We start from the raw sequence: 3,201 nt of genomic DNA, 5'->3' as shown, positions 1-3,201 counted from the left end.
ACCCATCCACCATGACTCTCTGGGTGCGACCCTCTAGCCAATTCGCCACCCACCGGACTGTGTAGTCATCCAAGTCACAGCCTCTTAACTTGTTCACCAGTATGGGGTGGGATACTGTATCGAAGGCCTTCCTGAAGTCTAAGTATACGACATCCACCCCTCCTCCTGTGTCCAGGCGTTTCGTAACCTGGTCATAAAAAGAAACTAGATTGGTCAGGCACGATCTGCCTGCCATGAACCCGTGCTGGTTTCCCCTCATCATAATTTGTCCTGCCGGGCTCTCACAAATGTGAGCCTTGATAATTTTTTCAAAGACTTTGCCAAGGATGGAGGTGAGACTGACTGGCCTATAGTTGCCCGGGTCCTCCTTCCTCCCTTTTTTGAAAATGGGGACCACATTGGCCCTTTTCCAGTCCTCCGGGACTTGGCCCGTGCGCCACGAGCTTTCAGATATTCCCGCCAGTGGCTCTGCAGTGATGTCGGCCAGTGCCTTCAGCACCCTCGAATGGAGCTCATCCGGGCCTGCCGACTTAAAGGCATCCAGTTCTTCCAAATGACTCTGCACCATCTCAGGGTCTACGCATGGTAGTCTGGCGCCTTGCTGCTGCCTCTCTACAACCCCAGTGAGAGACTTGTCGTGCCCCTCACTTAGGAACACTGAGGCAAAGAACTCGTTGAGGAGTTCAGCCTTGTCCCCTCTGTCTGTCACCAATTGTTTCTGCCCATTTAGCAGAATGGGCAGAAAAGTATGTCTACCTTTGTAATATGTTTTCATCTTCTATTGTGTGTCTGAGTCACAAATAGCAATGAGGAGAATATCCCTTCCAGCTTTACATTTGTCCAGTGGCTAAGAGGTTAGGGCACTTTCTGGGAAGTAGAAACCCTACATTTTTGGTCCATTTAGCCTCAGGAGAGTTAAACCCACATCTCCAACTTTCCAAAAACAGTGCCGTATTCATACAGCTATGGGATAAGCAGCACTGAAGGCCCCTTCTCTCCTTCTTGTCCAAACTGGAATCCTTGGCAGAACAGAATGCAGTTTTCATAGGGCCACAAGAAGAGCATTCAATGAGGAATCTGGCTCTGTAATATAGTATACTAGGCCATCTCATGGGAGGGAATGGTTCTGGCCTCTGTTTCCAGTGCTATCCATGCATATTGCATTGGGTTGCTTAATATTTATTATGATTTAGATTTTTCTCAGTATGAAATTCACTGCCATCAATGTATGTGCAGTGAAGTACCAACAAGAAAAAATTAAGGGATCTATTCAGCCTACCTTCTGACTAATGGTCTTCTCTTTAATTTATTGCAAAAAACACTAAGCAATTTTGCTTTATTTTCTTTCAATGGAGACTTTCATATAAAATATATGAATAATATATGAATATTAATATTCACTTATATATGAATATGAATTTATTGATGTGAAGTCTGTCAGAGAAATGGGGCCTGAGGTCTTCTGTTCATTCATTGTACATACATAACAGTGAAACACAGAAAGTTTTAATCTGAGCTGTTCAACGCTTACCAGCCAATACAACATTACTCTAAACTGATAGTTGTGACTGAGAAAGTAGTTTGGTTTCTAAACCCATTCTGAATCATATTTTTATGGGCTGTAAATCAGCTTAGTTCCTTTAAAGTCCTTGTTTCACTGCATTCCAATCCCACAGGATATCACAGTTGCAAGACTTCAGCAAAGGGTAAATGAAGGCGTGTTTTTTTTGTATGGGTAGAATTAGTATCTAGAATAACCATAGCAAATATTATAGAAGGAAAAAATTAGTGGAGTTAATGCTTCACGTTTCAAGTCTTTCTCTCTAAACATTAAAGTTGAGAAGGAGACTTTATTGAGCTAGAGATTATCCCACATCTATGTGGATATCTCTTGTTCCATCTTCTCAAGGATTTGTCAAAAGCCATAGAAATAAACTATAAAAATAGATAGGCCAGGAACTTGGCAAAACTTGGCCATTTATCAGTACCTAAAACAAAGAACTGGGAAATTTTGTTTTATATCTGGGGGGCCCGGCCCCCGGTCCCGTCCTCGCCGGGCACGAGCCGGGCCCGTCTGTGTGCACACGGGCTGTGGCCGGCAGCCCGGGCACACGGGGCCAGAGAAAAGCCGCGGGGTGGAGTAGTACGCTTGAGCTAGAATCAGTCACGGAGGTGTAATGGTTGATTGAAAAGATTATTTACTTACACTGGAGATGGTCGCGGTGCAGGCTGGACAGTTTCCAGGTACAGCTCCGCTTCAGTTCTCGTTGGAGGACTCTAAAACTCGGTTCCCAGGATCCTCGGAGTGGTTCAGACTCCGTGGTTTCAATAACTGGGTTCTAGGGTAGGGATTCATCTGGACTGTGATCGGTGACGGGGAGAGGCTAGAGGCCGTTGGTGAGTGGTGCCCCGGAGTTTACTAGGCTCCGGGGGTTCGGCAATTGGAGCCTCTATCGCCTTCTTAAGAAAGACGCGCTGGGTTCGAAAGGACCCACAGCGCTTAGAGATCCGTCTCTCCGTCTCTCTCTCCGTCTTTCTCTCCAACTTGGGTGGAAACCACTCAAGCCTTTTGTACGGCTAGCAAGCCAATAGCTAGCTGCCATGTGTGCCTAAATGAAGACCGGCCAATAATGTGACTCAAATCTTAATACAAATGGCGGGAACTCCTTTGCAGCGTGCATCACTATAATGCAAGAGAGATGCACAATGCAAAGAAGGCTACAAAATGGCGGGAAACACTTTTCTGCACGTGGGTTCTCTATAACAACGGAACACTCCATCGTGCAAAAGAGCTGCAATTCGGTGGGAACATAATTTAGCGGTGCCGAAGCACACACAATCAAAAAATCCACAACTTTGGGTTGTGACAATATCCCCTAAAAATTGATTGTCTAAGTTGATCCTTTTGTCTGGACTATCAACACAGTGCTAGTTTAAGTTTTGATATTGTGTTATTTTGGTGGTGGTGGTGATGTAGTCTTATTGCCAAAGGACTGGAATAAGATTAATAAAAATGCTTTGTTTATAGGATTCAGCTTTCTATTTCCCCTTGTAAAGTATTTGAATATATATAGGAATGTTAAGCAGCGTTAGCAAAATCAATGAGTTATAAGCTTTGCTTATATAGATATTCCTATTACGAACTTTTGAACAAATCATGAAACATTTTCTCTTAACTTGATATGATCCCTACTTTGTCCC

General features: G+C 44.2%; 1 protein-coding gene across 1 annotated transcript in view; it reads left to right on the top strand.

Annotated features, from left to right (window-relative positions):
- Positions 1–3,201, top strand: part of CNTN5 (contactin 5) — a 923,854-nt gene that overhangs the window by 746,711 nt on the left and 173,942 nt on the right. The gene's annotated exons all lie outside the window — the stretch shown is intronic.

The sequence above is a fragment of the Alligator sinensis genome, unplaced genomic scaffold (genome assembly GCF_000455745.1).
Source record: "Alligator sinensis unplaced genomic scaffold, ASM45574v1 scaffold18_2, whole genome shotgun sequence".
NCBI classification, from domain to species: Eukaryota; Metazoa; Chordata; order Crocodylia; family Alligatoridae; genus Alligator; species Alligator sinensis.
Note: the sequence above shows the minus strand (reverse complement) of the source record. Positions and strands in the feature narration are given on the sequence as shown.